Source organism: Diabrotica virgifera, chromosome 9, assembly GCF_917563875.1.
Source record: "Diabrotica virgifera virgifera chromosome 9, PGI_DIABVI_V3a".
NCBI lineage: Eukaryota > Metazoa > Arthropoda > Insecta > Coleoptera > Chrysomelidae > Diabrotica > Diabrotica virgifera.
In genome coordinates, this window is record NC_065451.1 from 188,127,040 (window position 1) to 188,143,924 (window position 16,885).

The window sequence follows — 16,885 nt, forward strand, 5'->3', positions numbered from 1 at the left end:
TTGTCACGACGGATTTGCTTGAAAATTTGGATTTGGGTGGTTCTTACCCTCTACTTCACTTTTGAATTTAAGGCCAGGGTTGAGTCGACTAAAGAATGAGCGCCAACCATTCTCGATGGTGAAGAATATAATATGTTAAAAATGAGATGGAATGGGTAAATTGGCTAATTCTAAGCAACTTTTGTTGTATAGAGTTTTCTAACTAAGTTAATAGTTTTTGAGTTATTTTCAAGTTAAAATGTTCATTCTTCAACAAAAATAAAAACGTTTTCGGACTGTCTTTTGCAAATAACCTAAAAAGTAAGTATTTCATTACAAAAAAATATTTTTAGAAAAAATTTAGCTCATAGAAAATGCTGTATTTATGAAGTCTGTAGACCGCTAAAAGCATAGTTGTATCTTTTAAAACTAGATTCTTCTTCGTCAAATTCCAAATCTAACATTTCAACGTGAATACCACGAAATGAAGCACTTTTTCGAGGAAAACAAAAAAATTTGAACTAGCTATCTGCTTTATTCTCAGTCCTGTAACATTTTGAAAAAATGATTTTTTTTTGCGAAAGCTGGATTGCAAAATTTATTCTGCAAAATCTATTAAACCGATCTTAATGATATTTACAGTATTGTTTAACTGTATCATATAGTTTTTCTGGGTGAAATATGAAGGTCCTAGTCCTAAAGTATATGTAATATGAAGTATGAGTCCTAAAAACGTAAAATGCGAATACTTGTTTTTCTATGGTTTTTTTCGCAATTATTGTTATTTTGCAACAAGGGTGACTATTTCTTAAATTTTTAGCTAATTATATATTGTAGAAAATTTAATTACGCAACTTTTATGTTAGTACATTTTTTCTCGGAAATGAACACTTTTAAAGTTATAAGAAAAAAACGAAGAAAAAATGAGAATTTTTCCTTCATTTCTTGACATTTTGATTATTTAAACAATGTTCAGACTTTTTTGAGAGGGAGGATAACTCAAGTATTAATATTTGAGTTATTTTCAAGCAATTTATGCAAAAAAATTTGAGTCACCTCTTAACGTTCAAATGTACTAATATTTTTACAGATGCGCCCTGGTCTAGTAAGATAAAACTAAATCCAAATTTTTAAGCAAATCCCTCGTGACTCTGAAAATTACACCCCAAAATGGTCATTTACTGGCCTATCAGTATTTCTCGTTCCGGTAATAATAACAGATAAAAAACGATATTGAACACAATATCTACGAATGACTAGCCTAAATAATTAATGCCCCCACGAACAGTTGTCCTGATCCCTGGAAGTTATAACTGGAATCGCTGAAGCTGTATATTTTCAATAATAGATCTTTAAGGTGAGCTAGGGACTTCCCGCAGCTCTATTATTTAGACACGTGTATCTAACCTTCGAGAGATAATCTATTAAGAGAAGGTTGGGTATCATTTTAATTTTGAATACACTTCGTAGCTGGATCGAATAGATTAGGATGTGTGAAGACGTTTTAGTGTAAATGTAGACTTTTAGTATAAAAGTATTCATAAATTTTATTTGCTGTCTCTTGTTACACTCAAGGGAAACAAATAGGTCTGGATCCCGCGTATGAAAAAAAAGTTGATTAATAGCAAGCTGGAAATTTGTTAATAGCTTAAGGGTGTCTAGTCGGACAAACTTTGATATATGGGAACACTGGAACAGGGGAAGTTTTAATTGTGGAACAGGTTAAAAATTTGGAACGGCCAGACCACGAAAACGGCACATTTATTTTGTCCGAGAGAACAGACTTAAACTCTCCGAACAGAGATTAAACTCTCATGCAAAAACCAGACTGCTATTTATCACCTGTCATAATTCCTGTCATTTGACATATTCTACATGTTCCACTCATTAAAATGCCCATTTGGTGATAAGTAGCAGTCTGATTTTTGCATGAGAGTTTAATATCTGTTCGGAGAGTTTAAGTCTGTTCTGTCGGACAAAATACATGTGCCGTTTTCGTGGTCTGACCGTTCCAAATTTTTAACCTGTTCCACAATTAAAACTTCCCCTGTTCCAGTGTTCCCATATATCAAAGTTTGTCCGACTAGACACCCTTAAGCTATTAACAAATTTTCAGCTTGCTATTAATCAACTTTTTTTTCATACGCGGGATCCAGTACTAAAATACTTAAGTTATTGAATAATTTCGTAACACAGTTAAATGAATTATTAGAAAATAAATATGACAATGATGTTGAATCATTCTATAGTCAATTGAAACAGACACTTAACAATCTAAAAAGGAACGAAATCACATATATTATTGAAGATTTTAACGCGAAAATTGGTCAAGGACGAAGATCTGACCTGATAGGTGAATATGGACTAGGTGAGAGCAATGAAAGAGGCGATAGATTATACCAGTTCTGTCGAGAACATGACATGATAATCGCAAATACATGGTTCAAATTACACAAAAGAAGATATATGGAAGGGACCAGGAGACAACTTACTTCATATAATTAGAAATCAGATATATTATATTCTAGTAACCAAGAGATTTAAGAATGGTGTCAAGATATCAACGACATATCCTGGTGCAGATATCGGTTCAGACCATAACCTTCTAATAGCTGACATCCAAGTGAAGCCCAAAAAAGTCGAAGAAAGCCCCAAAACATCAAAATTACATATATCAGCATCCAAAAAAACGCTAATAGAAAATGACCTGAATAATCAGCTAAAGAATTCAATAAATGAAAACAATACAGAAATATGGAACACGTTTAAAGATCTTACCTGGAAAGTAATGGAAAAATATACAACAACGATGAAGAGGCACAAAAAACAACAATGGATGACTGATGAAATCCTGGAATTGATGGAGCAGAGAAGAAAACTGAAAGATAACAAAACAGAATACAAAGGAAAACAGAAACTAATTAAACATAAAATAAAGGTAGCTAAAGAAAAATGGATGGAGGATAAATGCAAGGATTTAGAAAAGTTGAATGAAAAACATGATTCGTTTAATATGTTTAAAAAGTTAGAGAAGTAGCTGGTCTTTATCATAAGAAAACTCCACATACTATAATTCGTCGGGAAAAATGATAACAGACGAACACTAAATTGGAACTACCTGGTATAGTTATATAAATTAACTGTATAGTGATGATAGACCCGAAGAACTGGAGACTTTAGATGAAGGTGAAGGACCAGAAATACTAAAATCAGAAATACTACATGCTATAAAATTGGCAAAAAAACAAGAAAGCCTTTGGTCCCGACAACATGCCTATAGAAATGTTAAAGCTCATAAATGAGGAAAACGTTGAAATACTAGCCAAACTTTTCAATGATGTTTATTTGACTGGTGATATCTCTGAAGATTGGTTAAAGTCCGAATTCATAACCCTACCAAAAAACCAACGTCCGAAAATCTGTAACGATTATAGAATGATAAGCCTTATGAACCACACTTTGAAAATCTTTCTACGTATCATCCACAGTAGAATCAGAGATAAATGTGAAGAATACCAGGATAAAATACAATTTGGCTTCAGAAATGGACTGGGAACCCGGGAAGCACTCTTTGCACTAAATGTGCTATTGCAGAAATGCCGAGATCCGGCATTTCTGCAGTCTTTGGCAGGGATCGGAAAGGAAAGACGTATTTGCTGTATTTATTGACTATGAGAAGGCCTTTGATCGATTACGACATCACAAATTAATTAAAATATTAAAGGATAAAGGAGCTGATAGTCAAGATGTACGAATCATAGAAAAATTATACTGGCGTCAAACAGCGACAGCTTGCATAAATGGAAAATCAACAGAAATATGCAAAATTACGATACAGTTATTTTAAGTGATGATATGAATGGATTACAACACCTTTTAAATGCGACTGACACAGTGGGAAGAGAGTTTGGCCTAAATATAAACTGTTCAAAAACAAAATACAAGGTATTTAGCCGTTTGGCCCATCAAGATTCACGGTTAAATGTTGATGGTCATATAATTCAAAGAGTACCCAGTTTTAAATATTTTGGTTGCCATATTACTGAACAACTAAATCCAGATAAAGAGATAAAATGTAGAATTGAGATAGCCCGCACGACATTTTTAAAAATGAGGTCATTCTTCTGTAATGACACCTTGCAACTTCAACTTGGAAAGCGCATGATTAAATGCTACATTTGGTCAGTCCTCTTGTATGGTGTCGAAGCATGGACATTAAAAATATCCACCATTAACCGTTTGGAGGCCTTTGAAATGTGGCTGCACAGACGTATACTGAAAATACCATGTACGGCTATGCTGACAAATGTGGCAGTCTTTAAGAGAGCAAATGCTACCCGCGAGCTGCTTGATAACATCAAATATAGAAAGATGGTCTATTTTGGACACGTAGTAAGGGGAGACCGGTATAATATTCTTCAACTTATTATGATGGGTAAAATCGAAGGACGCAGAGGAATTGGTAGAAAGCAGGCTTCTTGGTTGAAAAATATCCGGGAGTGGACAGGAATAAAAAAAGCAGAACACCTATTTAGAATAGCTCGAGACAGAGACAGTTTCGCCATGTTAATCGCCAACGTCAAGGGGACTTGATAGGGCACGTTAAGAAGAAGAAGTTAAATTAAGTATTTATCAGCGTTTCTGATTGAAATTATGTCAATACTGAGAAAGTGATATTAGTATAATAATTACTAAACACCTTTTGTATATTTCATGTTATCGTTACTGTTAACCAACCTTGAAGATGTATTATATTATGTAAAAGTGATGATTAAAAAAGCGATGATTATAAAATGCTACTTAGGAATAAAATTATACCTGTCCGGAAAAACACTATTGAAACCGATTTTAATGAGACCTGGGCCTCGATTTTTGACCCTTTGCGTCGTTATTGAACGTATTCGCTACGTATACTAAACAGATACGAAGCGAATACGTTCGATAACGAAGCAAAGGGTCAAAAATCGGGGCCATGGTGACAGCAAAACGGGTCTCCAACTTTGTCTTGAAATGATCATCAATTGGTATATTAGGTAGTATGAAGTGGCCACCCTGTTCACCTGATTTGGATCCTTAAGATTATTTTTATTGGGGATACTTGAGAAGTAGAATTTATAAAACTGAACCAGCAATTATTGCAAAGCTAAGGCAAAGAGTTATTGATGAATCCATATTAACTGCTAGAAAAACATGGAGAAATCTATTAGATGCACTCGTTTAGGGAACCATCGTTGCGTAGCGGAGGGCAGTAATCATTCAAGGGAGGAAAAGGCACTTTACTCCCATGTTATACATATGGTTTTTCCACCTTCATCAAATTAATAACAAGTCATTTTTCATTTTACTTATTTATTTATGTAACTAACCAACAAAATTTATTAAAACTAAAACTAACAAGTAGGTACAATATAACTGTCAACTGTCAAATATAAGTCAAAATTCTTAATGTAAACATTGTTAAATCAAAATAACAATTTACTGTTTTTTACCATTATGAAAAATACAGGGTGTTTTATAAATAAACGTTAAAATGTATAGATACTTACGTAATAGAAAATAGATATTGTACAGGGCGTCAATAAGTTATATTTCATGAATGAAATACCATGATGTCACTTTTACTTTTCCTCCCTAGGGAGGAAAAGTACAACTTTGCTCCCTACAATCAGGTCCGGAAAAGTATACTTTCGGTAGAGGTTGGTGGAAAAATAAATTTCTGATTAACCATTAGATTTTTGAATATTATAAAAAATGTGACTAATATTAAAAAGAAAGAAAATATATTTGGGTGGATTCTCTTCATACCACCAAATTTTAGAATAACTGAATATTACGTCGCAGCAAGGTAAAAGCCAATTATGTTCGATTAGGCATTTGTTTCTTCCCCCCAGTGCAGTGCTAAAAAATGTATTAGTAAATTTAAATAGTTATTAGATAAAAACCAAAGATATTATGGCCTTGTTGCACTAACATATCTTAAGCTTAAGAGTCGCTTACGCTCAGTTTACGAAACATACCAGTGCACCATTGATTCTTAGATCAATGTTCAGCTTGCCAAAATGGATTGCCACGTGGATTGAGATGATAAGAATCTAAAATTATGTAGACCAGGGCGCATCTGTAAAAATATTAGTACATTTGGATGTTGAGAGGTGACTCATATTTTTTTGCACTCAAATAAGTTATCCTCCCTTATTATAAGTTATTATAAGTTATAACTCAGTTATCCTCCCACTCAAAAAGGTCCGAAACATTGTTTAAATAATCAAAATGTCAACACATTAAAGAAAAATTCGATTTTTCCTTCGTTTTTTTATTGTAACTTTAAAAGTATTTATTTCCGAGAAAAGTTGCACTAACATAAAATTTGCGTAATGGAATTTTCTTCAATAAAGGGTTAGTTAAAATTTTTAAAAATTGTTACCCTTGTTGCAAGATAGCAATAATTGCGAAAAAACCACAAAAAACAAGTATTCACATTTTACGTTTTTAAACCATTTATGCTAAACTTCATATTTCACCGAAAATAACTTTATGACATAGTAAAACAATACTGTAAATTTCATTAAGATCGGTTTAATAGATTTTGCAAAATAAATTTTGAAAATCCAGCTTTCGCAAAAAAAATAATTTTTTTCAAAATATTGCAGTACTGAAAATAAAGCAGACAGCAAGTTAATTTTTTTTAAAATATAGAAGAATACTGTAATTTTCATTAGCAGCTTGCATAATTAAAATCGGTTAACTACCACGGAGTCAGGAATATTTTTATATACACATTAATTTTTGGTGCTACGCGCTGGACAGCGGATACGTTTGCTCTGATTGTGCATTCCAATGACCTTTGATAATGATTGATAAATTTTAATTTCTAGTATATTTCGATATAAATAAATAAATTTGTTTGTTGCAAAATAAAAACACATACTCTGAAATTACACTTTTTTAGCAAAAACTTTCTGTGTTCATATATTTTAACTAAGAGAATAAAGGTTTATTATTTTTAAATATATGCAACTGTTTAAACAATATTTCACAAACAGTAATCAAATTATTTTGATTTTTGTGGAATTAAAATATCAAAACACAACAAAATATAGAGTAAGAAAATAATATATTAGATAAAGATTGGCAGAAATTTTGGTTGAAATCAACTTGTGTGAATCGAACACCGCTGTCCTGCGCGTAGCACCAAAAATTAATGTTTATTTAAAAAAAATCCTGTCGCCGTGGTAGTTAAGAGATTTTAATTTTGAAAATTGCAAATGGAAGGTACAGTATATTTCTATATTATGTAAAAAAAATTAAACTTGCTATCTGTTTTATTTTCAGTCCTGCAACATTTTGAAGAAATGAATTTTTTTTGTGAAAGCTGGATTGCAAAATTGATTTTGCAAAATCTATTGAACCGATGTTAATAAAATTTACATTATTGTTTTACTATGTCATAAAGTTTTTCTGAGTGAAACATGAAGGTCCTAAGTGTGGCATAAATGGTTGAAAAACGTAAAATGCGAATACTTGTTTTTTATGGTTTTTTCGAAATTATTGCTATTTTGCAACAAGGGTTACAATTTTTAAAATTTTTAACCAATCCTGTATTGTAGTAAATTTAATTATGAAACTTTTATATTAGTGCAACTTTTCTCGGAAGTAAACACTTTTAAAGTTATAACAAAAAAAAACAAGAAAAAAATCAAAATGTTCCTTCATTTTTTGACATTTTGATTATTTAAGCAATGTTCCGGACCTTTTTGAGTGGAAGGATAATTGCTGCAAAAAATTATAAGTCGCCTTTTAACGTCCATCTCAAACCAGATGCACCCTCGACTAATGTTGCAACGTAAGTGAGATTTAAAGCGGCCCTATCTATAAGTTGCGCTGGGCTACGCTGGAACTTAAGATTTGTTTGTGCAACCACGCAGGCACCTACGTATAATATGCCACTATTTGGCGTTATGACTGTCACAAAATGGTAAAGAATAATATTTATTCTTATTAATTATATCTTTTTTATTTTTATTAAGGCTTTATATTGAAAACCGTTACATACAATTAAACTGTAACTATTTTGTTGTTAGACGAAGGTAACAATAAACCAAAAATTCAGTCAAAATGTCTTATTTCGAAATACTTTTATTGCAAAGTAAGTGGTTCGAAGTCGCGCCACTGCACTTAGAGGAAATAGTTTAAATTGGCTTATATTCTAAGGTTTTCCGAAAGATGTGCTCGGAATATACCGTGGCCTCATGCCTTTTTTAATTACTTCTGATACAAAGTTTTTTTGTTTTAAATTTATTGTTATTATTAATTATTGTTTAATTTTGTTTATATACTGCGAGGCATAAGTTAAGGATATAGAAAATGTATGCTAATTTTCATGTTGATTTTTTCGTGAACGGATTAACGGATTTCGCTAATAACTGTTTTTTATTATTTTAGATATTTCTCTAGTATTTACACAGTTGTGCAAATATTTACTCAAACTTATTTTTTGTACTTATACTGAAAAGAAATGTTTTACTTATGTTAAGTTTGAAACACCCTGTAGGGAGGACGAGGTATAAATCTGAGTATAGTTTGGAATCGTATTATAGTCTTATGTTTTGTGAACATTTTGTTTTTTGAATCTCCCTGATATCTTTATAAACAAAGAAAATAACACAGGCAATAGGTGGTTTTACTGCTTAAGATGTGTTTTAACTGAAACAAATCTAAATTAGCAACAAAAATAACAGTTAACAAGATTTTAAAAACAGAATGGCACATAACGTAAATAGTTCTTATCGACACCTATACGAGTTATTTGTCCACCAGGTAAGCGGTATGCACAGCGCAACATAAGAGAGATGAGATTGATTAATGGAGGCTCTGTGATGTTTTGGGGTGGAATTTTCCTGAAAGCAATACTGATTTGGTGTCTGCGTGGAGGCTCCTTAAATAGCGAGAGGTACATTACAGATATTCTTTTTGTTTGAATACTCTTTTCCTTTCGCACTATAGAGGGTGTCCAGAAACTCTACCGATAAACGAATACATTACGTTCTTCAGATAATTTTAAGACAATTTAACCCAATTCACCTAGTCCGAAATAGCTTCCTAAGGGAGCTGGAGCTCTTTGAAGATCGCGTCTTGTAATCAGTTTTTCTTAAAACATATTTGTCTTCCAGAGGTAAATCGATTCCATTTATTGCAAATTTATAGTGCGAGTCATAGGCGTACGTTTTGGGTAGGGCTATGGATATTTTATCGCATAACTTTCTTGTCTTTAACTTTTAAGCATTTTTGGCTCTCGATTATTACATTCTGAGGTATTCTAGTACTAAAAGGTACTTTTACTTTAAGTCGGTAAGACCCACCGATTTATATTAAAATCGATTTGAAAATTTTTCGTTTTCTTAAATTTGAAAAAAAATTTAAAATTTTTCAAAAATAAACGGTGTATTTCACCAACTTAAATCAAGAGAAACTTTTAGTAGAACACTACCTTATAATTTATTAATCTAGTGTCAAAAATGCTTAAAAATTAAAGACTGTAATAATGCTGTATATAGGAAATAATTATTCCATTTTAATGATGTGGTAAGACAACCTCGTCACATATCGCAGTCGTCAGTTAAAACACATATTATAGTCCAAGTAATGAAGCTTAAAATAGGACAAAACCTCGCAATTTTTACAGAATAGATCGATTTGCTTGAAAATTTGAGAATAAGTAGTAGATAGTCCAAGGATTAAAATCTATATGATGCCGAAAGGCGCTTTTACCATGGGGGTGGTTGCCACCCCACTTCAGGGTTTGAAATTTTTTATGATATTTTGACAACAAAAGTTGGTAAAAACATTCATTCTAAGCAAAAAACGTTCTATACATTTTTTTGATAAAATTAATAATTTCCGACTTATTCGCTATCAAAAGTGTTAGTTTTAAATCGAAAAAATCAAGATTTTCAATCAGTTTTCTGCTAATAACTCAAAAAGTTTTGTTTTATCAAAACAACTTTGCATAACAAAAATGTACCTTTTCAAAAAATACACAAAACCGTTTTTTTTTTGTTTTCTTTAAGACCAATAGTAATCGAGCTATACTTTATTTTATGTTAGCTCTTCTTCGTTAAATGCTAAAAATTGTAGTTTCAAAGTCAAAAGACGGGAAAACTATGCATTTTTCGAGAATAACTTGTTCAAACTAATTTAAATTATTTACAAATATCTATCACGAGAAATAAAAAAAGTCTATAGCTCAAAAATTAAATGACTTATAATGAAAATATTGTCAGTCTCTAATTTTTTTCAGTAAAAAAGTGATCGGAAGCAACCCCCTAATCACCACCCTAATTAATATTAGTCATTGACCTTATTTGGTCTTCTCTATTTATGTATTATTAATAGGTTCTAGAAGTTTGACCGGCTTACAATGATTAGTTTAAAAAAAAAGGAGTTAAAAGCGAATCACGAATTTTTGGAGTTTGGTAAAAAATGCCATTTTCTTCAGAATAGAAAGATTAGCATCAGAGATACGAAATAGCTATTTGTATAACAAGGGAGGAAAGTGTAACTTTTTCTCCCGAGAATGAAGTTTACTGCCCGACGCGTAGCGGAGGGCAGTAATCATTCAAGGGAGGAAAAGGCACTTTACTCCCATGTTATACATATGGGTTTTCCACCTTCCTCAAGTAACAAGTAATTTTTTCATTTTTACTTAATTTATTTATGTAACTAACCAACAAAATTTATTAGAACTAAAACAACAAGTAGGTACAATATAACTGTCAACTGTCAAATATAAGTCAAATTATTAATGTAAACATTGTTAAATCAAAATAACAATTTACTGTTTTTTACCATTCTGCAAAATACAGGATGTTTTATAAATAAACGTTAAAATGTATAGATACTTCGTAATAGAAAATAGATATTATACAGGGCGTCAATAAGTTATATTTCATGAATGAAATACCATGACGTCATTTTTACTTTTCCTCCCTAGGGAGGAAAAATATTTTCCTCCCTAGGGAGGAAAAGTACAACTTTGCTCCCTACAATCAGGTCCGGAAAAGTATACTTTCGGTAGAGGTAGGTGGAAAAAATGTTTTTATAGGAAATTGTAGCTTATTTAATTCCTAAGAACTTGGTTTGCAAACATTTTTTCTGCGGTAAAAATTGAGTGAGCTATTGATAACTAAAACTTGTAATAACTTGCAAAAACCACATTTACCAACCCTTTCAAAGTCACCAATTTTTCCGACTGAGGATTTTAAAAGGATTTAATTTCAACAGCCTTATAGACCTTGTAAACACCTACAAAATTCTTTTTTACTAAACTTTCTAAGATAAAAAATAAAAAGTTACGGTTAAAAAATCAATAAATTTTTTTGAAAAAAAAAGGATAAATCAAATTGGAAGCATAATAATGTAAGTTAGCGGTGTTTTTAGTCATTGCCCTTATTCAGTCTTCTTTATTTATGTATTAGTAATAGAGTCTAGAAGTTTGACTGGCTTAGAATGATCAGTTTTAAAAAAACTGGAGTAAAAAGCGAATAACGAATTTTTGTAGTTTGGTAAAAGATGCTATTTTCTTCAGAATAGAAAGATTAGCATCATATATACTAAAAAATATTTTAATAAGAAATTGTAGGGTATTTAATTCCCAATAACTTGGTGTTAACAAATTTTTTCTGTGGTAAAAATTGAGTGAATATTAAATGAGTATATATCGAAAAACATTGATTTTTTTGATATAAAACTAACATTTTCGATAGCGAATAAATCGAAAACTATTAATTTTATCAAAAAAATGTATAGAATATTTTTTGCTTAGAATGAATGTTTTTACCAACTTTTGTTGTTAAAATATAATAAAAAATTTCAACCAACGAAGTGGGGTGGCAACCACCCCCATGGTAGAAGCGCCTTTCCGCATTATATAGATTTTGATCCTTGGACTATCTACTACTTATTCTCAAATTTTCAAGCAAATCGATCCATTCTGTAAAAATTGCGAGGTGAAAAGCTTCGGTTCCTGGACTATTAAAGTGTAAAACCGTCTATTTTCTTTCTTATTAAAGATATTAAAGATAGTATTGATGCATAACTAACTTTTTACTTTTTCCTCCCTACAGGGTGTCTCAAACTTTTATTTCGGTTAAAACACATGTTAAATTAAAAATCCCTATATTTTCTTTGCTTCTAAAGATATCAGGCACATTTAAAAAAATATTCACAAAACAGAAGAATACAATAAGATTCTGATGTATACTCAGATTTGTACCTCATCCTCCCTACAGGGTGTTTCAAACTTAACATAAGAAAATCATTTTTTCTTCCACCCGGTATAAGTACAAAAAATAAGTTTGAGTAAAGGTTTCAACAACTGTGTAAATACTAAAGAAATATCTAAAATAAAAAAAAATTACCGAAATCCGTTAATCCGTTCACGAAAAAACTGAACTATGAGAATGAGCATAAATTTTCTATATCCCTAACTTATGCCTCGCAGTATATGCTGTAGGTACACTCGAAGTTATTTTCTTGCAGTATCCTGTCACTAAAACGCTATGGTAGGGGAGCAAAGTATGGTAAATGTGAAGTCACTCGAGCGTTATGGGGACCTATTGGGTTGTGAAGAGTAGGTCCTAAAACCAAAAAAAGTTCAATAAGGTTTTCCATTTTAGTGGGACTTTCCATTTTTAATTTAATTTTCCATTTCCAACAATCGTTTTTTTAGATTATAGCGCCGTCTATCCATAATTCGAAAAAATGTCTCGAATAATTCTCTTTACGTAAGGAATCGAAATCTGCAATAAAAAATGGGGACTCCAATTTAAGATTTTAAAGTAACCCCCACCCCACCTCCGTGGGGGATCGTGTTGAGTGCCATTCGATATATTTTTGAAAAATATTGAATATAAGTGTATTTTTCAGCTTTTCGATCTGATGTTCATTTCGCGAAATATCGCGGGAGTCGTATATAAAATATTAAATTTACCCCCCACCCCTCTCCGTGGGAAGTCATGTTTGTTACCATTCGATAGATTTTTGAAAAATATTGAGCACGTGTTTGTTAGTTTTTCGATCTGTCGTTCATTTCGCGAAATATTCGCTTTTCTCTTGTGAAACTTTGGGACTCACCCATTTCCTTACGCCCCGCTCAAATCGTCAAATTTTTTATATATATGTTACAGTTCAAGTTGATTCTCAGTTAGAGTTGACTCCAACTAGTTGGAGTCAACTCCAAGTGAAACGAGCAGTAAAAGTTGATTTTAAAAATTTAAATCAACTTTTACTAGTTGGAGTTGACTCTTCCTGGATCGATTCAGTAAATGTTGATTATACGAGAATCTCAAGTGCATTTTTGATGAGTGTGCGTTTCTTTGTTTTGACCGTTTCAACTACTTATTAGTATAGTCTGTAACGTCGCCCCCGTTAGGTAAATTATTCTGATTCGATTTTTTGCACAAACTTACTCAAAGAAATACATCCGTATAACAATCCTTAAAACAAATCCTTATAACACATACCGCGTGACACAGGGTGTCACGCGGTACCACGGTCGAGAAATTGTTTAACCAATTTCAATAAAGTCAGTCAGTAAAGTGACTCTTTATCGAACGAGTCTGATATTACGAGCAGAGAAACAGACGCGTTCGATAAAGAGTATTGAGGTGGTGCGTACAAAATTGTATCGTCAATCATAAAAAACATTAACACTTACTTACAACTTTGAGGAATTTTTTTAAATTTTAGATGAAATAAAAAATTCGAATGACAGTAATGACTAATGACAAATGACTTTTGCATGATGGCCGGTTTTGATGTTTAATCGATAGTTATCAATATTGTATACCTACCTAATTACTAAATCTGTAAAGTTTTGATTTATTTTGTATGAATATAATTGCGAAACACTACAGAATTTTACTTTTTGACATAAATTTTATTAATAATAAGATAAATTTTGTACAATATTTTTAATAATTAAAGTAAATAAATTTTAATTTCACTCAAACAAATAATCGATTGCTGCCATTGACCACTTACATTCAATCTCGGTTAATTTGATTTATTATCGCGGCAGGTAAAGTAACATTCTTCTTTCAATACAACAAAGTGTTACTTTACTGCCGAAAATGAGTGCAAATGAGTACAATAATGAATGATTTTAGTGACGTTTGGCGATAAACAATGATTTTAAACAAATTCGCAAAAATAATTTTTTCACTTCGTACAAATTTCTTTTAGATCCTTTTGACCTTTTTTTCTCTAAAATTGACTGTTGTCGAGTTATTCGCGACTTAAAATTTGAAAAACGCCAAAATAACCATTTTCAAGGTTTAATAACTCGGTTAAAGATAATTATTGTGAAAGTCGAGCGAGCGGCCGTGGAGTAACGGCATAATCGCTGGCCTCATACGCCAGTGCACGTGGGTTCGAGCCCTGCTAAAGACAAACCATTTTCAATTCCAATAATGACATGAGCCGTCTCACCGTGCCTCGGAGAGCCCGTTAAGCCGTCGGTCCCCCTGGGCTAGTGTACATCGACACTAGTTACTTGAAACAGGGTTAAAGATGTAATTGGCGCCGGAACTGTCCGAAAGGCAAAAATGCCATACGATATTATATATTATGAAAGTCTGAAACTAAAAAAATCAAAGATTAAAGCTACCCCTATAAGATCCTGAAGAAATTTTTGTCATTATTTCATTAATAAGATATTATTTTTAATTATCAACAATGAGCGCTAACCGTGTATTGAGGCGGCCGTCAATGTGAGTGCGAGTGAGATTCACCATTGGACGGCTGGAATGGTGCATCTCTTTAGCACTCACCATTGACGGCCGCCTAATACGTACTTAGCGCTCATTGTTAATAATTAAAGATAAAGCTTACTAATAAAATAGTGAAAAAAATTTCTGCTGAATCTTGTAGAGGGGGCTATAAACTTTGATTTAATCACTTTCTGACTTTCATAATAATGGATTTTAACCGAGTTATTAAGCCTTGAAAATGGCTATTTTCGCATTTTTCAAATTTTAAATCGCATATAACTCGACAACAATCAATTTTAGAGAAAAATCACAAAATACCTTTTTCTACGAGCGTGCAAAAATGTCTACTTTCGCGACGCGTTTTAGTTTAGAAAGTTTTACTTTACCGCACGCGTGTTATTTTTTCGCACGCGTTTTACTTTTCCGGACGCGTGTTAATTTAGATATGTTAATATGGCCTTAAAGTAATTATAGTACATACAATAAACTAATATTTGGATATTATTTACTAATTTATTTCAAATATATCTTATTGTGTTCATGTATTAATGAAATTAACGCGAGAATTCGATGAAATAAAATAATTTTGACATAATATTCGAAAGTCAAATCAGTAGACAATAACAGTGGTTTTGAATCGTCATCATGGAAACCAAGATCGTCGTCATGCTAACCAATTATGCTAAAAGTTTGGTTTTGTCAAAGAATTAATTTGTGTATGTATTTTCATATTAATTAAATTAATCGATTAAGATTTAGTCATTTTTTAAAGACTCGTAGAAAAAATATTGTTCCTAACGCTTGCAGAGTCTCTTTTCCGCACTCGACTGCTTGCCGAACTCCCGCTTCGCGTCGTTCGGCAAACTGCAGTCGCGTGCGGAAAAGTATGACTTTCTGCACTTGTTAGGAAATAGTATATTGTGCAACAAGTGCAGAAAGGTACTAATTTCTCACGAGTTTGAAAAGTTGCGGTACGAGCGCAAGCGAGTGCCGCAATTCAAACGAGTGTGAAATTACCTTTCTGCACGTGTTTCCCACTATACTTTTTCTACAAGCACAGTTTTTCCTAAAAATAAAAATCACAATTTCCAAACGACGATTAATTATAATAGGTACGTATGTGATAAATTTTAAACTGTATTTAATTAATACCTACTAATCAATTTAAATTCCTTATACCTAAATAAATTGCACAGAAATCAGTTAAAAAATTAATGCACTGCCTTAATTTGTTTAAATTTAAACAATTATTACGCATTATTGACATTATATTTATGCAGTCACGGATTTACACAAAACCTACTTCATTCGACGTCTCTTGCACAGGTTGCTAAATCCTTATTGGTTATTTGATAATTATAAAACGTTTAATAAGAATAAAATTGTAAAATAAAACAGTTGTAACATCCCTAATTTAGTTTCTATGCTATAGTTAAATATAATAATTGTCTTATAGGTTATATATTTGTCTAAAGTTTAACCACGGATGTAAACAGAATATAACGTTACTCAGAATGCGGTAGTCCACGGATCTAAACAGAATATAACGTTACTCAGAATGAGGTAGTCAACTGTGCAGAAAAGAACTTTGCGGCATAGAAACGTCACTTTGCGGCACAGAAACGTCACTTTTCTGCACACTAATGTCAAATATCTTATACTGTGAGCAAATATCAAGTTTGCTAACATAAAACCGTGCAGAAAAGTGCACTTTGAATAGTGGTTGTAGAAAAATAACTATTTTTGCTCAGAATAACCCAAATGATCTAAAAAAAAAATTGTTCGAAGTGAAAAAATTATTTTTGTGAATTTGTCTAAAAAAAATTGTTTAAACAATTTATCGATCAAGGTACTGCCTGGCACCCAGTAGATTTGTTATAAGGACCTCTTTTTGAGTAAGTTTGTGCAAAAAATTCGAATCGGAGTAATTTACCTAACGCGAGCGACGATACAGCCTAGACTAATTTGAACATATTCAGTAACATTTAATTTCTAGAATCGGCTGTTTGTGTGAATCAGAATCAACTTTTACTAAATGGCATTGGGAAGAGTATACTTTTCCTAGTTGGAGTCTACTTTTACTAGTAAATGTTGAATATAAATCTTCATTTTATATTTATAATCAACTTTTACTGAAA